The sequence below is a fragment of the Corvus kubaryi genome, unplaced genomic scaffold (genome assembly GCF_017639235.1).
Source record: "Corvus kubaryi isolate FWS band 111438036 unplaced genomic scaffold, C.kubaryi_AGA036_p1.0 69, whole genome shotgun sequence".
NCBI lineage: Eukaryota > Metazoa > Chordata > Aves > Passeriformes > Corvidae > Corvus > Corvus kubaryi.
This window is the reverse complement of record NW_024582057.1, coordinates 5,909,584-5,933,822: the sequence shown is the minus strand read 5'-3', so window position 1 is coordinate 5,933,822 and position 24,239 is coordinate 5,909,584. Positions and strand designations below refer to the sequence as shown.

The 24,239-nt window shown below is 40.4% G+C and overlaps 1 long non-coding RNA gene across 1 annotated transcript; it reads right to left on the bottom strand.

The window, feature by feature from the left end:
* Positions 1-2,469: 2,469 nt before the first annotated feature.
* LOC121674687 lies at positions 2,470-6,514 on the bottom strand. The gene is made up of 2 exons (XR_006019780.1): positions 6,181-6,514; positions 2,470-2,863 (listed from the first exon to the last, which is right to left on the bottom strand). It is a non-coding gene; the product is annotated as an uncharacterized LOC121674687 (long non-coding RNA).
* Between the last annotated feature and the right edge of the window lie 17,725 nt (positions 6,515-24,239).

Below are 24,239 nucleotides of genomic sequence, written 5' to 3'. Positions count from 1 at the left end.
TTCAAAAAGGGAATTTTTCTGGATTTCTTTTATGCCTTAGAAGCCGGGGATCCATATAATAACAGGAGCAGAAAATCTAATGCACTGTATCTGTCTGTTTTTCAGATTTCTTTATTTTATATTTACATTTGAAACTGTTGGAAAGCATGAAACAGAAAATCGCTTTGCAGAAACTATGCCTTCGGTGACTGGTACCCCCTGAGAAAATTAGGCAAGTTCTGACCACAGCTCCAAACTGCTAGTGCGTGTGTGGCAAAGAAGAGGGGAGGAGAAAGAAGACAATCAGCTACTGATTCATACAGAGTACAGAATTCCAGCACAGTTAAGCATGAACAGGAGTGGTGGCAGAGAAGAAAGCTGACTGCACCACGTGCCCTGAGATGGGCAATATCAGGTTATCATGTTGTAGTTAGGCCAGGAGCAGCTGCTGCCAGCAAAACCAAACCTAGTTTGCTTCTTGGCTGAAAACTTAAATATCAACACTCTTTAATTATGCATAAAAAGATAAACAAAGCTAGCAGCTTTAAAGTACTGTTATTAATTGCACCAAATGTTAGTGAAAGGTTGAATTATTCATAGTTATAGTTCTCAGGGGTTTCTTGATTAAGGGAAATAAGGAGAATTTGTTGTGAGTGTCTCATTCCACATAGCTTTCTCAGTTTGCCTAATCCAAGAAACAGGGATCTATTTTACATGTCAGATCTGCAAAAAATGCATATATCTGCTAGTTCCTTAGCAACCTTTTCGGGTATGCCTGCATCTAAATAAACATCCTGCATCCCATAAACCCTGCATATCGGAAATCATCTCCAGTGGGTTTCCAGGAATCAGTGGATTTTGCCACAATAACAATACCATTCATGTGCTGTTGAGTAAATAATTTTATTTACTTACAGGATCATTGCTGTGTTTTGGGTTCTAGCAAAATGTTTCTCTAGGAAAATAATATGTAAATACACTTCATTGAGAGCCATCTGTATGAATGAAGAAGGCTATAAGCTGTACTAGCTGTATACAATTTTGTAATAACTGAAAACAACCACTGCTCCTTCAGAAGCCAAGTTGTTCTTGTCATAGCCCTGGCCCTCTTTTATCTCTGCATTTTAGCTAGAGATAGTAGCCAAAATTGGTATAAACTTCTGAAAAGGAAGATTTTAGAAGAACAATACGTTTTTAGAGTTTGTGCAATTTCCTCTTCAAAAAGTCATCCGCACAGCACACGTGCCTTAGATTTATCATCATGGCGTCATCTATGAGTGATCTGAACCTTACCAAGCCACCTCACACTTTGGTAACTTGCATATGGTAACAGACCAAGGGACGGTTCAGCTGAGTAACTTTTACTCATGTGAGTAGTGGAAACTAGCTGGAGCATGGAATAAGGATCCCTTGCCTCAGACAGTGTTTTCTGGATTCAAATTGAGCTCAAAATATTCACTGCAATCAGAGGTGGCTGTCATCCAGTAGTTTATGCAGTGCCTGTCAAAGCCTTCACCGAGCGCAGCTGAAGAGCTTCTGTTCAGCTGCTCCTGCACCTGTGTTTTGTTGGTGGTGTTTAGACATGAATGCACGCTGGTATTGTTATTTAGTGTATCCAATACTCTTCCACAAAGAGGAGCTTCAAGGCTGGGCCTCCTTACTTCTGGTGAAGTTGATAGAGTTTAGCTTAAGACCCTGGAGAAGTTCTTACAAGGATAGAAGATTTACAAGTGGCACGACAAGGGATAATGGCTTTAAACTGACAGAGGGTGGGTTTAGACTAGGAAGAAATTCTTTACTGTGAGGGTGGTGAGGCACTGGGTTGCCCACAGAAGCAGTGGATGCCCCATCCCTGGAAGTGTTCAAGGCCAGGTTGGATGGGGCCCTGGGTAACCTGATCTCATTCAGGATATTCTTGCCCGAAGTCCCTTCCAACCCAAACCATTCTATGATTCTATTCTATTTGTGGCATGTGAAAATGTAGTCTATTAATATTAATAAATAGCTGGAAAAATCTAGTCTTTTAAAGCCATTGAATTATTTTGTTTCCTTCAGAGTCAAATTCACACTATTTTTTTTTTTTTAGGATGAGAAGCTCATAATTAGGTACAACTTTTTCTTACAAGCAAATGGCAAATCATAGTGATTTTAAGTCACATTTGAGTATGTCACAGAATAGAAAGATTGAGCAAAAATCACATAGGTCAGGTATATAAATAACTGTTTAAATAAGTATAGAGACTATCTGTAGAGATAGATACAATATATATATGAAAATATATATGAAATATATATTAAATATATAGAATGCATGTATAGTCACATAGATTTGCACATCCATTTAAATAACTTTTACATAGAAATAAATATGACTAATTTTTGATGTGATGAGTGCTCTAGCTGTCCTTTCACACGTTTGTGTAATAACGGTGAAATTGTATTCACACTTGCCTTATCAAAATTAATAACACATTTAACAGCATGTGAATATGATCTTTAAGTAGCTTTTAAATATAATAAAAATTATAGTTTACCATTCGTGTGCCAGTTTCTATACAAAACAAAGAAGGATTTAGTTCAAGGTTGCCTTTTTTCTCCACCCGCTAGATGGTATTTCTGCGGCTACAATCACAAGACGTGCTTGAGAGAAGAGAAATCTCCTGATGTGGTTTTTAAGAAAGAGATGACAACTTTCCAGCAGAATTACCATTTCCTCCAATGATGATGCTGGTCTGGGCATGAAGCTGAGTCCCCATACAACCTAATTATTGCAGCTCCTGATAGCTCAACTTCAACTAGATCTGTAATCCTGTTGATCCTATTCCCCATCTGAGTGGTTGCTTGGTCGCCTTTGGTTTAACAGCTGGTTCAGAGGATGAATCTCCTTAAAATAAATGAAGTCATAAATAACTGCTATAGGTAGCTTGGGCAGCAAAGGACAAATAGGAGGCATGTAAGAGTTTTCATGAGATTTGATATGGAGTTTGATTGTAATCATGGTGGGGGCCAGTGTACCTTGTGTCACGATCTTCCCTTACACTGCCACTGAGGGCTTGTCAGCCAGGTAAGAGTGTCTGTGCCAGCTGCTGTGCCAACTGGCCCCATGTTGACTTCTTTGGCATATCTGTGCTGTGCAATGATGTGGTGCAGAGGTGTTGGGATTAAACTTGCCCTGGGCTGTTACGTGCACACTGCGTGTTGCAGCATCATGCGGAGATATTGGCTGGAGTCACATCAACAGTGTATTGCAATAGTATTGTTCCACCAGCTCTGAGAACTCTTCCCTACATTTTCTGTGGTGGGTTTGGTCATTAGTACTCACACATTTCTCATTTTTGATCATTTCAGCACATTATTCCATTTTAGTTGTGACACAATTACACAAACTCAAGCCAGCAAATAGTTACTGAGACAATTGCCATCAAAACCTGAGCTCCACACCAGTACTCAGAAAAGTATAAAAGTTAGTGTGGTTGGCAAACCTATTACTATTAAGTTTGTTGTGCCGATTAGAGATTCTCCTGACCGCATCTTCTCCCATTTTGTAATGTTGCATCCAGACCAGAAAAGAATCTTATTATGGAATTACTCCTTCTAGCAAGTCCCTGGAGCTCATTGTCTCCAAAGATCATGTGGTTTCAGGATAGATACGCTCAGAAGTGGGTTTCAGCTAACTGGAGGCATCCCATGTACTCTCTGGGAAGTCAACCACGCTCTCGTGCTGCTGTGTCAAGGGAATTGATAAAGGATTGATTGACCATCTTTGCTCTGAATAGGGATAATCATTTTCTTCTTAAACTTCCACCCAGTGCTTTGGCAAGCAGAACGCCTGTAGTAGCGCCAAATGTGTAATAACTTCACTAACATCGATAACATGTATGCCTGTTCTGCATGATCCTATTTTGTTGCTTCTTCTGTTGGCTATGAACAACCCAGATAATAGGAACCTCATCCCTGCATCTGTCTCTCAGCAAGGTGAGCTTTAACTAGGTTTTAAAGAGGAAGAGGAAAAGTACATCAAAACAACAAAAAGGAAAATTACATGAACAGGTCCTGACTTGGTAAAAAAAGAACAGTGTGTGCTGTCTCAAGGGCAAGAAAGGCCGTATTGCTGTGCTGGGCTTTGCACATGCATGAGAATCATTGCAAGGTGGAGGCCACCTTTACTGCAAAAAGCTGCCACAGTGTCTCAGGATATTCTCAAAATATATGGATTGTGCCATATGGTGTAGTACTTATCAATCCACAAGGGTTTGGCTTCTGCCACTCTGTTCTCTGTTCTATTCTATTATCTTCTCTTCTATTCTCCACCAAAGGAACACTTAGTAAATAGCTAAAATAAATAAAATTTAGCAACAGATTATTCTTTCTTGCTGTCTTATAGAGAGATAATCATGAATGCAATATGTAATTTTATTTTAAGCAGCTTTCATCTATTTCTTTTGTGACCTCAATTTATAAATGTGCATGGAATTAATTCATCATCTCCAGACAGGCTCCTCGGATGAGGACTCTACCTTATTGCGTGTTTAAGTACAATGTTACTGCAATTAACAGAACTCTTTCATAATCTAGTTCAGCTCACTGCTTTATTCTAATTTTTTGACAGGTTTGCTTCACTGCTTGTGCCCGTGTATATACATGTATACAGACACACACATATGCATAATGTATCAAGTTAGCAAAAATATTCATTGTCATGCAGAAAAGGGGTCAGTGTCCTGTAGGTGCCATGTGCAAGTTATTTAAAATTCACTCTGTCTTTATCTCCAATATTTTCTCACCTGCCTTATTCAGTAGAATACACATTTTTAAATGACCAAGCAGGGAATATATGTCCTTTTTACTAAAACTTTTTTTTCCCTTCTGTGCAGCAGCAGCTGCCTGCCATGTTATTGTTTTCTGTTGCTAGCAGGCTTTTTGGGTATGTGCCAAGGATTTCGTGTGGGGAGCAGGACGATTTGCATCTGAATGGTGAATGGCAAGGCTGGGTGTGGGTACACTCAGCCACACCAGGTGAGGTAGAACAGCAGCTTCCAGCTCACCTGGAGTAATTAATTCAATAAAAAGTTAATTACAACGAAAGGGAAAAACAAACTTCCGTATAACAGATGGTAAATTTTTAGCGTGATAAAAACTAAAAGGATTTTCTTTTTAAATACCAGTATGGCGTGCCCTAAATGGTATACAAAATTCTCTTGGTACACACTGAAGTAATTGCATATGTTGTTTCTTTATACTGGCTCTGCTGTGCTTTTTGATATATATTTCCTTCTACTTCAGATATGTGTGAGCTCCTCCTCAGAAAATTTTTCATCAACACATAGTATTCCTGGCAGAGTATACTTGTGGCTTGGTTGCTAGAGGAATTGCAACTCTTCCATGTCCATCTGTCACTCCTCTTCTAGAAACTTTCGAACCTGAGAGTCAGGACATTTCCCAAATTGCAGAGAGGCGCAGATGCCTTATGAAAACTGAGGCTGGGTCGCAAAGGAAAACCTTATCCTCTCCTTTATCCAGAAAGAGCCATGGCATAAAGTTTAGCCCTTTCCCAAAGCATTTGACTGACCCAGTGGATGAGAAACTGGCTGGCCACTCAGGAGGCCAGTATGTGGCTGGGCAGTTTACACAGGCGACAGTCCACACGCATCTTCTGCTCAGCTGGCAAAATTGATTGAAAATATGGAAGAAAAGAAAGAAAAATACGTTGAAGATGGGCACAAAACCCTTCCTTATTAGCGGTTGTCACACGTGTTGATGGTAGGGGTCATAGAAATTAAGGGGGCAGAGCTGGGCATTTAGTTGAAATAACCTTGAGAAATTGTGTTTAATTAATATCAATGCTTATAGAATAAACTCTTTGTTGACAAAGAGAAACAGTGTACAGAACAGAATTTAACTGTGTTAGAATAATGTTTAAAAGACTGAAATCAAGGTTCCTTGCTGTTTTGCAAGCTAGCAAAATGTTTATAATGATTACTGCCTCAAACATTCAGAAATGAGAGATACATATGAATGCACATGAATCTTGGAAGAATCTTGGTTTTTATAAAATATTTAGCCTCCACATGAGAAAGCTGAGGTATTGACCTCAGTTCCTTCTAAGGTCATCCTTCAGTATCAACTGCTACAACTGATCCATGATTAAAAGTATTTAAAAATGATAATTTTGTGCAGGCTTAATCTTTTTCAAAAACTTACCACATCATTCCTAGTGCATTTTGCTTTTCTTCCCTTTCACTGGCTCCAGTAGAAGGTTAGGTTCTTTTCAAAAAGCTTGATGGCATCAGACAAAAAATATGTTGAGCAGACAGAAGAAGAAAACTGTTGCTGTTCTCAGTGATGGGTCTGATCCTACACTGGTTTAATGCTTTCTATCGAGCCAACACATACAGAGCATTTATCAAAATTGAAGATTTCCAGCTGGAAGAACTCTTCCCAAAATGCTGCCAAAATTTTCCATCATTTTCAGAACTAGATCCCCAATAGCAGGCTTAGAAAATCCTGGTCCTATTGCTGTCAGTAGGCAGACTCAGTGTCCTCTATTGCATAAGGGATAAAAGGAAGGGAGGTGATGATTTATTCTACAAGATAGCAATTTCCCCACATACTCCCACCCCATCTGCAGGTAATTAAAAGTTGCTGGTGTAGTTAATCATGCTGATAGTGTAGACAGACTTCAACCACAGACCTGGGTGGCACTGCTGGCAGTGTCGATGGCACAGCCCAGGTGTATTTAGCACCCTCCTGGGGATCCTTCTTGCCCTTGCCTTGCTGTGGCTCCAGGCACCTCTGACAGCATGGAGACTGCACCAGCTATCAGATGAGATGCTCTGCTGTCTAAGAAATAGCAAATGTAGAGACATGCTATAGCAAAAACACGTGTTGTGGTTTTGCTGCAAACTACATGCTAAATGATTTTGATGTGAATGTTTTACTGGTACATAAAATGGGAAGACTGGTGACACTCTGTGTCTGCTCTCTCTGATGCAGATCTTCTGTTCTGCACAGAAGATGGCCAACAAGGAAACCTCACACATTGAGGCTTGATGTGTGCTCTGTAGCAGTCTTGCTGTTTGCTACCATCCCACACTAAATTTAGTGAATGTTGTTTGGGTTTTCAACTGGAACAAATAAATCTGTCAGTATTTTAACTTGAGCTTGTTCTACATGCCACAGTTAACATTCCTTAAGCCTCTTAAGTTTGATATTTTATTTGGAAGCTCACTTCATAATTATAGGTGGGGCTGCTGGGCTCCTTGTTATTCAGGCTACTCTGGACCTGAACCAAGGTTTTGTAATGAAGGAGACAGTTGTCTGAGGGACCCTTGCTTGACTGTTTGTCTGATAGACCTGCAACATGTAGGTGCACAGGGCTGGGGTTTGCACGTGAAAGAGATTACCTTCATAGTAAAGGCACTTAGGCATTGCCCAGATCAGTAGGATTCCTCTTCTGCCCTTACCATCAGATTCTCACTGTTGTTTTCAGGGATGGTTTTTGAATGTGGTGTCTTACTTTTTTTGTCCACCCAAGATGAGAGGTTAGAACAAGGTCAGGAGAAATGTATCATGCTTAGAGAGGTAAATGGTAGCACTCTGCATTTGAAAAGATCTATGAAAACCAGTGGCATCTCAGATCAGGTACCCAAAACATGGTTTCACATAAGATCTCAACCTTTTTGTGTCCCACTTCCTTATTTGTAAAACACAGGTAATCAATTGTTGTCTCAGGAGGATATTAAAAAAAAACAAAAACAAACCAAGCACTGATACCCATAGAGCACAATAACGGTGAAGATGCAGAAAAGATTATTAAAAATTTTTTTTAAGCTCTAAATAGAGTTCCAGCTTCAGAGCTGGGGACCTCACACAGAGAAATAAGGAGAAAGAGTTATTGCAAAGTCACTCATTAAATGCGCACCATCCAGTCTGCTCTGGATAAGGTGAAATTCACTTGATAATAATAGACTTTAATTACTCACATGCTGTTTTAACACACACAGTGTGGCTGAATTAGATATGTAGATAAAATCTGAACTTCCATACTTTAGAAAGCCTGGTTTTGCAACCCAAGTAATATTATGCTGGCACAGGGAGATGGAGGGAGATAGGGTTGTTTGTGACAAAGTGTAGATTCTTATAATCATATGTATGATTTCTAGTCTCTCTTTGTTCCCCCTGCAATAGCCGTAAGATTATAAGTGGATGAAACCAGGAGGAAAAAGGCCTCTTGGTCATATAAAATACTGTAGAAGGGAATGAAATTATATCAAGACCCTACATTTTTATTATGATAAGAAAACATTTTAGAAACACCCCCAGGAAGCCTTGAACACAATCATTAAACATTTGATGTGAGACATTATGTTTATTTCTTATGAAAGTCATTTGGGTTACAGGATTACCATAAGGCATTGACCAGAAGCCAGTCTCTATTCAACAGACCATGCAGGTGTTTGGTAGAGGAAAATCCCTGCTCCAAAGACCATCAAACTAAATGATACATATTCTGAGTTGGTAGAAAGGCACTTGCTCAAATGGCTGATGCAGGCCTGTGCTGTGCAGCCAATGAGATGATTAACTCAGGGCATGTACCTATATAGTACAGTGATGTGCAGCCCTGTTGGGCTGTCTTGGACTCTAAAACAATTACATCCAGCCAATATCTTCAGCCACCTTTATCCAGCTCAGCTGTGTTGGCAAAACTGAGCAGGAGTCAACAGAGATGGGAAAGGGAAAGTAGCAGAGGCAGGATGGAGAAGCCTAGTGAGCCTAGTGAACCAGGCTTGCTGCTTCTATATCAGCCTATGGGATGTGGGATAGATTGAAAAGAGTGAAGAAAATACAGTTACTACTGGGATATCGGTCTTGGTGTCCTGGACATACCATGCATCCTGACTATGTCCTCACTGGTGGTGGCAGCTGCAGCAGTCAGAGTTTCCAGGGACTGGGAAAACAGGTAAAATAGGCATCTACTGTGCTGGCAGCCTACTGCCTTAGACAGGGACAGGGTTTGCTGTTGGCAGAAGGGCCAGGAGGAAGAAGCCCAAGCAGAGAGCTGGTTGTTCATACTTGTGCTGAGTTCTTCAGTACTTGTTCTCTAAGCGACCTTGCAGAGCTGTGCATTGTGCCACAGCTGAGATAGCAGCTGCACCTCAGCACCTCTAGCCCAACTCCTTTCACCTGTATAGCTAAAGATCTGCTCAGTAAAACATGCCTTGTGGCCCTCTTCACTCAAAAGGGACAGTTCTTTGTTGAGTTTTCCCTACAGTGTGTCCCTACAGGATTTTTTAAACTGAAGTTGCCTCCCACAGCCCTAACTGAGGTAGAGGGTCCTTTGTTTCTGTTTTGTTTTTACTAAGCAGCTTTACTCAGCAATCTTATCAGTGTTCATGAAACTTTAACTGTAATGAATTTGTTTCTGCTTAAATGCTTTTTTACAAAATGCTATTTTGTTTCTGCTGCTTGAAATTATATTTAACAGTATCCAAGCTAAATTTATGCATGCACATTTAAAGAAGGAGCCTAGATATAATGAATTTTTAACCATGTGAAATATATTAGTAATGGTACTTACAGAAAGAAAAGAAAAATTATTTTGGCTTGCATTAGTTCCATCTTTGCAGTATGCAGATAAGTACCATACCTTTGACAGTGTAACTATATTAGGTTTGCCTCAAAGCTAACAGTCAGCAAGCCTGGTGCACAGCAGCCATAACAGGTGTCTTGTGTAAGGGGTGCTGTGGTGGCAGGAGCTCCACACACTCTTTGGTGTATTGTCTCCCACAGCTCATACTGGTCTATATAGAAGTAGGACAGACAGAGCACGATAAGCAACACCCTGACTGTAACACTTGAGGAGTGGGGGGTGTTGTTACAATCAGCAGAAATCACAAGGGAAGAGGGGGATATTAAAACACAGTCTTGGCCTTGCGCTGTTCCCCCTTCTTCCAGAATCATCCGAGGAAAGGAGAAGTGTCCTCACTTGTTCTTTTTTTCTTTCCTTTAAGATGTGTTTTCTGTGTTAGAATGGAAGCGGCTAAAGGCAGAAATACATCTAAAGGTGGCTGAAAAAAAGGTTAAAGAAACAAAGACTTCTTACAGTGTCATAACTGTAACAGTAATGAGAAAGGATGTGGTAACATCTGAAACAGAAGACTATTATTAAGTGAAAACCAACCAGCAATCAGATGTGGGCCTGGCAGACTTCTTTACTTAGCTAAAAATAAGCAAGCTGTTGTTTTTAGTTTTTCCAACTGCATTCAAACAGTTTGGTAGCACAGATATAAAAATGAAGCATTGTTCTGGCAAAACGGATGATGCTTTGCACGGCACTTGACTGCTGGTGTTCAGGATGCCTGGCTGCCGGGCTGGTTGCAGCCTGGGAAAGATCCAGCCAAGCAGGGACCTTTCCAGCTGCTGTATCCTTGTATCCCACCAGCATGTGAAGCCCTTCCTGCACTCAGCTGGTTTTGCTGTTCAGAAGAGACTGAGGAAGGCTGGAGTGACAGCAGAGGGTTTTGGGGGTTGTGGGTGTAGTTGGGGACTGTTGCCTGCTTCACTGGAGGCCTCAAGCACATGGCCTTAGGCCTGGCCAGAGTCTGAGCTCTCTGCTCATACAGCCTCTATCCAAAGGTGCTTTACACTATCCTGTCTCCAGTTACTGACAGATCACACTTCATTCATTGATAGAAATGCCTCAGCCTTCCTGGCAAAACCTTCCTACCTGACACCACTGGGATGTCAGGAATTGCACATTTTGCTAGCGAAAACTCCTCAGGGGCCAGCTCAGTAGCTGTCTGTGAAACAGGTACAGGATGTGGTCCTGTGAGCAGGGTTGGCAGCTGAGAGCAGTTCTTCCCCAGCCACTGCCCTGGGAAGTTGTCTTTGGCCCAAAGTGTCCTCAAGAATATTCCTGTGGAACGTCATGTGCTCAGAAGGAGGGAGGCAAGTCCCCTCGCTCTCCTGTGCCTACCAGCCGTGCCACCAGGCTGCTGGCTTGGACTCCTAGGATTAGGGTGTGCAAGCTTGCGTTCCCTCAGGCAGTGGGAGAACACGGAGCAAGGTCTCCTGCATCCTGGATGAGCGTTTTAAGGACTGCTTGAATGCAAAAAGCCGCCACGACAGCAACTGTGTGCCACAAAAAGGAGAGCATGAATCCTGCACTCTTTCTGAGTGAGGTGTGAGCTGTGTGTGCTCAGCAGGAAGAGCCATGTGCTGGGAGATGGAAGCCAGAGAAGAGGGGAGAGCTGCTTTGGAGAGCCAGAGGAAGAGGAAAGATTTAAATCCCACCTCTGTCCCTGGCACTTTTTGCTGGACAGTCTCTTGAGTGCAGACATCTCCCCTTCCATGGGCTCTTGTTTTCAGTGCCATTGTGGGGCACCTGAAATAAGGGAAAAGGTGGAAGGATGATTTGCACTCTCTAACTGCAGGCATCACACAGGTCTGAATGGCACATGGGTAGACACCTGTTAGATACCTGAACCTGCCTAAGGAATCTCAGCTGGGCACTGCCAAGCTCCTCATAGGCAGCCCAGTGACTCACGAGGACTGGACTTGTTCCTGGGTTGAGGCTTCCACACAGGAATAGCTGATAGACCACACCTTTGTGCATCTTGGTTCTTTTTTTAATCTAATTTTTTTTAAGCTATTTCAGTTCACAATTTATACAACATGGGTAACTGTGTGTGTCCCTGTCCCAGGACAGATCTTAGCAGAATAAGTACAATTAGGGCTGTGAGGCACATGGGTCATGTGAAAAGAGGAGGCAGAATGCAGAGATACTGCAGACAGAGCCACACATTTCTGGCTTTTTCTCTGAGAAAACACTACTTCCACTTATCATCAGACAATATAGTTCACCAAGCACATACTTTCCCCATGAGAAAATCTAAAGCTATAAAAATAGCTGTCAAAAATATAAGGTCCAGGTTGAGGCAAAACACTTGCTAGTGTCAGACAGGAGCAACTTTGCATGCCTGTGTGGAGTGAGCTGGGAATCCAGACCTTACTATGAAATATTTCTTGTATGGGAGAGCATTTTTAAAATCCACTGAGCCCATTTTATCACTGTTTCAAAGAGAAGAAGCTGGATTCCAGCACATTTTATCAATAAAAGATCATATGTAGTCAGCAGTGTGATTTTTTTTTTTTATTGCTTTACATCATCTCTGGGGAAAGTATTTACCTCAACAACTATTTACTATTTTGCCAGATGATGAGTAGTACTTGTACTTCTTTCATTGTGTCCAAGCCATAACTTTGCCTCATTTGCATCTACTGACTAAATGGTTTAATTAATTTTGCGTTGTGCTTACTGACTAGTTTTAATTAGCAGTTAAATCAGTTCAGTTAACGAAAAAATGTAGGTGTTTACATGAATGCAAATCATGATTGGTTCTTAGGGCTTGATTCAAAAAACAGTTCCACACCAGTGGTGATGAATTCCTGCAGGCTTTCTACAGGAACTTCACACTCCTCCTCCCCCAACCACAAAGAGTAGGGCTTTATGATTCATTAACTGGCCCAGGCTTTCTTTGTCTTTCCTTCCTTGCTGATGTGGAGAATGAGGAATCAAGGCAGATCAGCTGGGGTTTCAATGCATCATTCTTAGGGCATGCACGCAATAGTCATGCGAGAAAGGACAGGATTGTCTTTGGGTTAGTGTGTGCAACTGTGTCTCCCTCCAGTGTCCAATTCCAGCCATTATGACTACTGGCACTATTTTTAGCCACTTATTTTTCTGTTGGCTGGGAGTTTGCTTACATCTGGCCAGAGTGGGAGTAATGAAAATTGGATTTTATGACAAGCAACTTCTGTATTCTGCTGTCAGCCAGACCCCAGTAATACAAGCACAGTGCTATGAACATGCTATAAGGTCTTATTTCTGTTGTCATTGGTCTCATTTACACTTAAAGGAATTTATCTTGGAGAAGCCCTCCTCCTGGGGATGTTGGAACAAGTACCAATGGGTACTTTATTGACTTATTTTGAATTAGAGGTGCAGAACAATTCAGGATTAGTATGACTGTACTCCACACCAAACTCACACACAATTTGAAAGAAAATCTCCTGGTCACTGGTGTAAGAGCTATGATTTGCCTGTACTTAAATATCTATGTTTGCCCCCTCTCCTGTCTGTCACTACGTTGAGCTCTTCCTCATAGCGTGTAATAGTCTGTGCTGCAACAACTCTTAAAGGCAAGATATACAATAGATGAGAATAAATTTGTCCTGAGAATACAGTTACCTTACTCAGCTTTTCCAATAACCTTACCCAAAAGGGAAGATCAGAGACAAAAAGATAATTAGTGAGATCATCAAGAAATAACTTCATAAGCCCAGGCCTTTCATTTGGAGGAAGCTGGCAACCTGCCCCAGTAGAAAAAGGTGTTATTTCACTAGTAACTGTAGATCAAAGTCATCAAGGATAATTATTTGAAGAATTAAGTAGGTAATCAGTTTGGGAAACAGAAAAGAAACCAAAAAACCCAACCCCTCAGTCCTTGGAGCCTGAAGAAAAATTAACTGGAATGCATGCTGTCTGTAGTTTTGTTCTAAAATTAAATTTAATTTCATAAATGTAATTTCATAAGCTATTCATCAGATGTCTTGTTGAGGGACCCTGTGCCAAACTCATGTGACACAGCTCTCTTCCCAAGCCTCAAAAGCAGAATAACTCTTTCTTGTTTTTCCCTGTGCTTTACCTATCCCATGGAAATGGAGCCCAGTCCCATCCTCACTCATGGGCACTCTGCCTGAAAATCCCAAAACAAGATTAAACTTCTTTTGTTAGGAATTCCAATCTCCAGTGCCACTCACTGTTTAGTGCTGCTTACACTCACCATGAAGAGAAAATGAGGTCATAGAAAGCAAACCTGTTTCTCTGCAATTTTGAGAAAACATGTCTTGTTCATCCCATAAATTTGATAATATATTTGTGTTTGGGATGCAGGTGAGTGCTCCACGTGCCTGTGGGCTTCCCTTCTCATATGTCCTATCATGGTAAATTCTTCCTTTAATGCCATCCTGTTATGTGTTCCCCCACATCAGGCATTTACGTTAATCAACAGGTGTCAGGAGGCAGCAATGCCTACCCAGTGCAGAGCCCACTGCTCTCACAGCCCCCTTCACAATGGTCTTTAAATGTCGGGAGTGTTGACTCATTAAAAAAACAAATTCATCTTTTAGCCAAAAATTAAAGGCAAGTAGTTAGGGGACCTAATTCTGGTCTTTGTTTGTTTCAGTAGTGTGAGAGAAGAGATATCATCCACTGACTCTTTTTACTGATTATCCATTTGTTTATCTAATTGTTGATTCAGGAGTCATGTGGATAGATGAGGGAAGTGTTGTTCCTTTATCTCCAGAGAATATAAAGGGATGCTTTTTGGAGCTGTTGCTCTTTAAATTTGTGATTTCACACAGATTTGTGAAGAGTCTTGTACCATGTAGTTGCATCTCTGATCAGAAATGTATCACCTGGTACTTGGATTCTTTTGGTATTACAAAGCAAACTTGTCTAGAATAGATCACATGAGGGCACTGCATAGCATCATTTACAACGATGCAGGAAGTTGAAATGAAAGGCTCAGTCAACTTCCAAAGTTAGCAGAGCTTAATAGGCCAGCCTTCCATTAAGTGAATTCCTAAATGTTGAGCAAATTCTTTCAGATGTAGGCAGCTAATGGTTCAGGATGCATGTGATGCACTTGTCATTATACAGACACTGATAAAAATCCTTGAAGCTACTTTTTTCCCAGAAAGTTCACATGAGTAGAAGGGAGGAAAAAAACAGAGGCTTCTCTTCAGTGGTTTCTTTCATGTCACAAGAAGGAGGGTCATGTGTTTTAGTTTAACTGATACATTCCAATAAAATGATTTTCAAAGGGACAGGACAAATAATGACCATGTTACACATGGTGGCTGGTGCACATCAGATGGAGCTACTTTTCCCATACACAACATACTTGCTATTTTGAAAGCTGGTTGTGATTCATTTAAAGTGTCTTTTTATTTAATTTTATCTAATAAACTAATATAATGACCCAGTGAAGTCTTCATGGCTGCTAAAATTTTGATGGATTATTTTAGTCTCCATTTTCATTAAAAAAATTAAAATTGCATGTCATTCTCACACACAGTTCCTATTAAATTTAAAAACAAATCTGAAAAACAAGTCTAATCTAGGTCACATTATTTTTTTTGTAAATCTAGATGCCAAGATATGAGCTAGGAGAGACTTGTACCTCACTAATTTTACAGATGACATTTAAACTTGCTTACATAATTACTCGCAAATAATTCCCTATACTGCCTATACTTTTGTTCCTGACAGAAAAATATGCTACTGCATTAAACCAGTGTACTTTAGGCTTGACATTTGCATAGGCTGAAAAAGTTTTCTTCTTTTACAGAGTCTCTCAAAATGAGGTCCTCCTTGCTGTCTAGTCACTAGAGATTTTCATTAGCGTCCTGACATGTTGTCTCTCAAGTTAGTGCATTTATCACCTTCCTCGTCTCTTGAAAGGTGATATGACATCTTTGCCCCTCACCGGTGTAACAAAATGACAAATGAAGAATACAACTGGTCTTTGTATAAAAGAGAATTGGGAAGGAGGAGGAGGAAGAAGGATGCAAAAATAACCACCCCAAAACAACAGCAACAAAAAAGAGTTTGGCATTCTGCTGCTTAATTACCAGACAGAGCAGAGAAGCTTAACAGTCCACCAATGGGTGGAAGGAGCTTCACAGCATCACAGGAAACAGTATGCAATTAGTCAGGGTCAGGATGCCCAAGATCAGATTTGCTTAAGGCTAAAGAGAGACAGAGCAAGGCTATGGAAGTGTCACAATCTGCAGCCCGGTTGTCTCCCTGCGGCAGGATGCCTTTTGCTTCAGTTTCTAATTAAACAACCAGGCAACCAAGCGTGTCCACTCCTGGCTTACTTGTGTATAGCTTGTTTTGCATTCAAAGACCTGGAGTGCTTGGGAGGGTATTTACTAAATCAGAGGATTAAACTACAAATATAATTATTAAAAATGGTGAATACAACAAATATTTGTCGATACAATGAGAAATCCTGAGCAGATCTCCTAAAAAAATAAAAAAGCCAACCCCGTGTTTTAGTTTCACTTTAGAACTAAATTCCTCAGAGGCATGTTAATGCAGACTTCCCCCTCCGGTGCAATATAAACCCAAGTGTCTCTGACTGTGGTTAGTAAGAGGAGCCTGGGGAGTAAGAGTGTCAGCGGGGCAAACACAGAGTGATGCTGCTTCTGGCAAGGCCTTCCATGCCTGAAAACCTGTCCTTCCTGAGCTGGGTGTTGTATTTCTGTCTTTGTGTTTGCGATGTCCCCGTGGATCTTTCCTTCATGAGTGTGTCTAAGGATGTTTTGAACTCATTTATACGTTTGACATCCCAAGCATCCCATTGCTAAAACTTTGTCTCTTGAGAACAAGCACTTTCTTTCTTTGTTCTAAACCTTATGCCTGTTGCTACCAGCTGTAGGCCCTACGTTATGGAAGATAATATGCACACACATATATACACATAACGTAAAAGGAAAATTATCTGTGATAATTTTCTTCATGACATTCATGATTTTATGACCTTTAACATTTTAGGTGTCTCTTTCACATGTCCCAGATTATTTAGTCTTTATTCATAAGGAAGCAATTTCATACTTCGGGTCATCTGCACTGCTCTTGTCCCTACTGCTCCAACTCTCCCGCATACTTCCTGAGATGTTGGTTATCCAGAAGCAGATGCAGTATCGGACACAGCACAGTTATATGCAGTGGCATATGTTTTTCCCATATGTGTTATTTTAGACTTACCACCAAAGTATTCCATCTGCCATTTTTTTACCCAGGCACCCAATGCCATGATATCGTTCTGCAGCTGTTCACAGTCAGTTTGATGACCACAAATCACTTTGTATCAGCCCCAGTCTTAGACACCTCATTGTTGACCCTGTCTTCCAAATCATCCATGAGTATGTTGAACAACAGATGTTGCAGAATAAGTTCAGTGGAATCCCAATGTGTTCCACTCCTGCTCGCCCCACATAATGTGTTCATGCTACTGAAATCCAATGTATTTTGTTTATCAGTAAAGCAAAATTAAATAATTCACTATAGAATATGTGAATTCCTCATCATTGCTATAATGATCTAATTTTCAAGTTGCTAGCCTTTGAACTATTCCACTATTGAGCTATTGAGCAATATTTCTGGTGGCCAGTTTCTTCCATGCCAAAACCCAGTGTGCTATTTTATTCTCACAGAAAAAATCAGGATCAGAAGACTTTGGGCTTCAGATTAATTCAAGGCAAATTCCACCCACATGTGACAACATGCAAAACTTAATGAAAATTATTTGATTTGGAGCAGGAGGTGATGAAATTATTGGAAAAAAAACTAATTGAAAGACCTTACCATTTTACATTAAAGGAAATAACAGCATTCAGGAATGTCCTATGACTTCAGAAGAAAATTACTATGTTGTTTGGATATTTCCTGGAGACAAGTTTGTGGCACAGTTACTCAAGTGTATTGCCTTTCCAGTAGATTTATGGTTCTCAAATAAGTGGAAAAGCAAACCTGGATTTCCTGAATAGAAGCAGAGGAGACAAAATCTCTTTAGGCCATAGCCACTTCTGTGTCTCCGCCTTTGGGCTGGTTTGTGCTTCTGTTCACCCCTGATACCTTGCTCTGGTGTTTAGTGTGTATTTGGATATCTGGTAATATTTTCCTCTGTACAAGAACAGTGATCATCCTCGTAATGGGCAGCATAATAATTTAAGCATATTTCTATTTGTACTAAAGGATCACAGTCTCAAAGTATCATCTAAAAGATGGTTATGTGGCAGATTATCCCTGACAGCATTTAGGAAAATGCCGTGTATCTGACATACAGGCCAACAGTATGCAACGGGACTGCTGCCTCTGGCAGCTTAGTTCTAGCAGATTTCTAATCACACGTATTTCAGGATGATAAGAGGCTTGCACAAATTATTTATAACTTTTGAGGGCTCCTCTAGACCAGTATGAAAGCCACAGTTACTTGTATTCCTTATTTGAGGAAGTTTTTGTACCAGCAATCCTAAAACTGCCTGTGTTGCCCTTTTAATCTTTGGAGATTCCCAGGCAGATGTAACAGAACAGTTTCCAGTGTGAGGTTTTCACAGATTTAACAAATTAGGTGACACTATGTTTTTGTTCTTCTCACCCCGCCACCCACTGTCCCTTTTCCTATTAACACACTGTTTTGTGGCCACATTTAACCAACCAGCTCATTTGTACTCCTCATGTTTACTATTCTTGCTTTCATATCATATTGGCAGAAAATAGGTTCTTGGGATACGTTGGAGTTTTGACTGCCTTCCCTCCAAGGTATTGCTAGGAAAAACAAATATATGAGAAAGCTTCCCCATTTAAAACAGATGCTCCATGTTGATGTTTCTTCTAATTTTCTTTGCTTTTTCTCTTGGTGTAAAACACACACCAGACACCTGAAAAAAGGGAGAGGTGAAGAAATCCCATTCTACCTTACCTCCTAAAGATAATGGTACAACTCAACAGCTCCTTTCCCTGCCAACATTACAAATGCTTCCAAAACCCTGCCAGGAGAGTGATAACTTATGTTTCTTTTCTTCTTTTTTTTTTTTTTTTTTTTTTTTTTTAATTTTACTGCAGCTTCTAGACAACCTTGGGGTTGCAGAACTGCTTGTAAGCTCTTAGGTCTTGGCCTGTGAGCACCCTCTTTGCCCAAACTTGCTAGTGAGTTGAATGGCTTAACTCAGCTCTCAAAGAAAAAGATACAAGCCCTTGCTGGAGCCCATAGCGTGATTATTTGTTGGGAAACCTTTAGCCTGGATTTATTCAATTTTGCGGCTTTCTGATCTGTTGTAGATAGGCTTGATCTTGTCCTTGTAGAAAACAGAGCCCAAACTCTTCTGCTGTGCTTGCTGGCATGTGTTGCTTGAGTCAGTGAAAGCAATATTGATACCTTAAGAGGCCTCCTAGAAACAGAGACTAGACTGGAGTGAGGGAATAAAACAGGTATTTATTTGAAAGGCCTTCAAAGGTACCCCTTGGGAGCCTCAAGCTGTTCTCAAAATGGACCCCAAGATGGATGACAGGTCATGAGTTCTTCACTTTTTTATAGGTTTGGTTCATTTGTATAGCAGGTTAATTCTCCAATTAAAGCTTCAGTTTAATGATGTAATTCCCCTCAGCTTGCCCCCCCACTTTAGAGGCTTTTGGTTTATACTTTTGGCCTAGGACAGTCTTGGTGTCCTTGGAAAGCAGGGCCGGAGAGGCTTTGTTATGTCTACCTAGCAGGAGAGAGCAGAAATTAACAGGCTACAAGAAACTTCAGAGTCGCACACCAAGCAGTACAAAATTTGAAAAATATAAAAGTTAAAACCTAAGGCATCAATATCTGCAATTTGCTCAGAGCACAGAATCCACCAGCTAAAGCTATTGGTTGACCATGGTCATAATCACATTTCTGACAGTAACTGCTAGCAGATGCTTCAAAAACAGAGAATGCAAACAAGATAATGCATCTGGCCAAACAGGAAGTAGCACCCAATAGGAAGGAAAATTATTTTCTAGGTTTTCTTTTGATCAATGTGTGCCTTGAAACAGAGAATGCATTTGTCATGTGCTTAAGAATAGTTAACATCTATGGTTTTGTGGAAGAGCTTGATATATTTTCTTGGAAGATAAAAAATGTCAGATAACCAGAAAGAGAAACAATTCAGATATGGAGCACAATACAAGGAGAGTTTTTTAACATTACTGATAATTATTCAGTTGGGGAAAAAAGTATTTTGGATTAAAAAAATACAGTTGTTTTTTAATGGGAAAAAATTCAAAGATGTTTTTCATTTTGTCACTGTAGTGTGTGATCAGGAGTTGAGTTTCATCATATGTTGCCACGTGCTGTTTTGCAGACACATCCATAAGTACCAGGCAAGCATGTGATTACTTCTACTGATCTGCATGTCAGTGCATGAATGGCTGCTCTGTTTGCCATGAGTCTTCAGATCAGGCTTGGATGCATTACCTAACTGACTGTCTGCTTGTGCCCTTCTCTTTGGGCCTGCTGTACTTGTGCTCTCTCTCCCCCACCAGTCCATACCCTTTCCTCAGATCTTTGTTTAGGAGGGAATGAATACGAAGCTGCTCTTTGTCTCATTAACCAAACTGTCTGAGTTTCTTGGCTGGCTTCTTGCTATATGACAGTTTTGATTAGACCATAGGCATTTGGGGACTATAAATACACTAAGTCCTCTGTGGTTCAAATGGGCAACATTTTTGGCTGCAGTTTAATTGGTGGGTCCAAGGAACTGGGACTGGCGTTTTGCTTAATTGAACTGACTTTGAAAATGCGTGACCCTTGTTCTAGTCACAGAATAGTTTTCACACGCTCAAAAGTACAGGCTTCAGCATCTTCATCACTCATTTTCCTCAGTCTCAATAGTGCAGGACCACTTGGAAGGGTACAGGATATAATTAATCCTTCGTGTTCAGACCTCTTTTGCTGAATCTGCTTCCATGGTATTTTTCTTGGGGTGTTACAGCCTGCCTGTCTGCTACAGTTTGTCCACCTTGTCCTTTACACAGGCCTGTAAAGAGTGGGCATGTGGTAACAAATTTCAGCCCTGTTATAGACTTGGGTTTGATTTGAGGGAATGACCTGGTATAGAGAGGTTATTCAGCTTTTTTTTGTGCATAAAGCCATGATTTCAGTAGCCAAAAATGTCTTTAGGGACGGAAAAATCATAGAGAATGTGAAAGTATATTTTAGACATTTTTTACTTAACTGGTAAAATTAAATACCCTTTTACTCATAGTTTTATGAATAAATACAAGTTCCTATAGAAGGGTTATACTTTTCATTTCGTCAATATTTCCTAAAATATTGCACTTGATTATGCTGTTCTAAATAGAAATTACATATAAACTATATTATATATATATATGATGTGACTCATGTTCTTAGGCTTTATAGCTACAAAAATGTTGCTACCCATATGTAATGTAACACCAGGATACATCTTCTGATAAATCAAAGGCAGTAGCCCAGTATAACTGAGGTAATAGAGCTGCTCTGTTGGTAAAGAGGAGACTTCAGAGGTTCAGGGAGATTTGCTCTGTGTAGGAATCTCCATTTACACAACAAGTGTAGGCACCTGCTATGCCAACATCCCTAAGAGTCTTTCCACCTGAGAGTGCAAGGGAGATGATCTTCCCTGGGAAGAAAGGCACTAAACCTATTTTGTAGTTCACGTTGTTTGTAGGCTGAATTGAGAAACTCATCATGGATAATACAGCCCAATTTTGGTTTTTTTTCTTAAACAAATTATGTATCTGAAGTTGTTGTCAGTACTCTGCCAGCTCTGTGTAGAGGGGATGCTGTATCAACAGAAAGAACACAGGAAGCCATTACAATAAGACTCAGCAGGCAGAAACATGTTTTAGTGAGTCCAATTCATGCACACAGCCAAGGTGCCTCCCTTCTCTAAAAAACACCAAGCCAATAACTCAGACAACAACAATAAAAAATTATTTAAAAAATAAAAGGGAAACAGAGGAAGCTTTATTAGGCAGAAAGTTAGGTTTTTTTATTTCCCATTGCCTCAAGAACTTAAAAATAAGGAAACTCTTCCAGGATACCAAAATTTGAAGCAGACCTGATTCTCCTCTTACCCTTTTCACACTGGGAGGCTGTATGTACATCCTTTTTGAGGGAAGATTGTATCTTCTTTGCCACTTTACAGTATTGTAAACCTTGTACAATGAAAACAATTATAGAGCAAGGCTTACTCATGCTAAACTCATGCATCCTATGAAGTTTGTGACAAAGATTCCACCAATGCCGAATGTCTCAGGATTTTGCTCTGGATTTTTACTCAATCATTATTGAAACTCAGGGTTTGCCAGAGGATAGACTTAGCATGAATCAGATGTTTTTCCTGGGCTAGGAAGGTTGCTACCCCAAGTGGGTAGTTTTCTGTAGCTCTCCTCTGACTATTTTGCACATATGGATGAAATATAACTTAGAATACACACATCTGTGCATTTCTTACTTACCTATGAACCCCGTGGGTCAAGCATTAAGCACCATACAAACTATAGCTATAAATAGAATGGAAAGTGTCCTTAAGAGAAATGCTCTTTTTTTCTCCCTTATTCCCAGCTGAGTGATTCTAGGATTTGTGGTTTGGTTTCTGTTGTTGTTTTTTTTTTTTTGCCTCTGAATAGCTGATGGCTTTTTTGATTGGAGTGGAAGGGAACAGCCATTTCTCTCCTTCGACCTTGCTCTGTGCTGTGTTCCACTTGGTGCGCTCACGCCGAATTCACTGAAATGGTATGGACATTTCAGCACCCAGCCTCCTTTTAGAGGGAGACTTCTCCATGGATCAGCTCCAACATAAACATGATGTTAGTAGGACAGAGAGTTTGGATCATAAGTACACATCTGTTTTCCTGTGATATTCCCCACCCCCATCCCTCAGCTTGCTCTGTTCATAAAAACAGGGTTTATGAATTTGCCTTTAAAAATATGGTCCACTTTTCCAACGCACCAGTTCTACTTTCTGATTCCTATAGAAAATATGCTGTGACAGTGCAATATGTACTCAAGGTTATTCTTACTGGTAGTAAAAAGCAGATTATCTCTGAAAACATATGGAGTCCTGCACATATGCACATCTCCTGCCAAACTAGAGGAAGCAAGTGGAAACAAATGCTAGCAAACTTCAGGAAAAGAGTAGATACAAGTTGTTTCTAAACCAAGAACAGCAAGAAAGAATATTGTTAGTCTAAGACAGAAAAGAGTTGGAAGGAAAGACAAGACAAAACATATTTTAGCATAATGTATGTCATCTTATAGGTGTTATCCTGTCTCAATTACAGCTCCATCATATGCTGAGAGATTCCAGAATGTGTGACATGGAATCACCCAATAACAAAATGATAAACGAGGAAAATGGGAAAAGATTTAAAGAGTTAAACTTAGTTCAGGGATTACATGTTCAGGTTAAAACTCCAGCCTAGCCAACAGAGTAAGGTAGGCAACCAACCACAGATTTTTTTTTTTTAACCATGTAATATAACTCTGGTTTCACTGACACCAAGGTGGGGGAAGGTGCCTTATGCGGACTGGCATTGTACAGACACCCCATGGCTCTTTCTAGAATTTTTCTGAGATGAATGTCATTTGGGTCCTTTTTGGTTTATAGATAGAATATGAGACGACAATCTATCTCAGGGCAGTGGAGAAAGGCTGTCAATTACACTGAAAATTCAGTGGTTTTGAGAATCATAAAAGAGAACATAACAACAGCGGTGCTAAGAATTTGGGGGAACCCCCGCAAAAAGAAAGAGTAATTTGATGAGTCATCTCTTTCCTTTCAGCAAAAATATTAGAGAACTCTAGGTAGGAGTACTCTGTAGAAGGCACATGATCATCCTGCAGCTGGGCTGCTACCAAATGAAAAAAACCCAACACATGCTGAATGCAAGAGATACTGCATGAAGTGAGAGTCTGAGTCTCTCCTGATGCTTTTAACACCTTTAGAACTTGCAGATGAATATGACGCCAACAATGTTTTTATTTCCTTTGTTATCCTTACTGCTTTAGGTGAGAACTAGTAAGTTGGAGTGGACTCAGAGTTATTTGCAAAGCTGAGCCAGAGTTTATCTAATGGCTGCGGTACAGATCATTTCTGTCATTGCAACAGATGGGAACTAGAGTACCAGTACTTGTACCTGGTATTCCTACAGATTTTATCAGGTGACTCTAGCATTGCTGTGTTCTCTCCAATGGACTCTGAGTCAGGATAGGTCCTTTGGTGTCTGAACACCCTCTGCAAGAGTACACAAGTTTCCGGGAAAGACACAGTGAGTGCTGGGGCTGTAGCTTTCATGTCTGTGGAGGTTTTGTAACAAAACTTGAGGGAACCCTTGCTAAACTCTCAAGACAGTGGCCCCAAGGCCAAACTGCCCTACTGAGCCTTTACTCGAAACAAGGCCAGTGTTACTCTTCTAACCACTGGTACATGAGGACACGGCCATTGAAACGTGTGTGGTGCTCTACTTCTGACACATGGGGAACAACAGAGAAGTTAATAAATAAACACAATTGAATAAATCAAGTCTCTCATGAATGCATTGTCTTCTCTCTTTGCTCCAATTCTTTACATTCCAAAATCGTATTGGAAAATGTAAGGCAAATACACAGCAA